The following is a 310-nucleotide window of genomic DNA, read 5'->3' as shown; positions in this document are numbered from 1 at the left end:
CTCTCTCTCTCTGTCGGCTCGTCGGAAGCGGCACACTCTCTCCCGCTTTCTCCGTTCCTCCGTTCCTCTATCTAGCCGTTTCATTCGATGTATAGGTAGAGCGTGGGGCGTAACCAACCCCTCTAGAATCCGCATCGCGGCACCGACAGTCGGCATTCGTCGTGCCATTGGCCCCAACGACACTCGGAAACCCAATGGAAAGCGCAAATACGATCCCGACTTCCGGTCCGTGAAACGAATTCGGGAAACTCCCGATCGCGCAGGACTGCTCCCGGTTTCGCCTGCTCATCTCCGCGCGCTTTATATCCAC

This window comes from Apis dorsata, unplaced genomic scaffold, assembly GCF_000469605.1.
Source record: "Apis dorsata unplaced genomic scaffold, Apis dorsata 1.3 scaffold_645, whole genome shotgun sequence".
In the NCBI taxonomy this organism is placed as follows: domain Eukaryota; kingdom Metazoa; phylum Arthropoda; class Insecta; order Hymenoptera; family Apidae; genus Apis; species Apis dorsata.
This window is presented reverse-complemented; position numbering follows the sequence as displayed.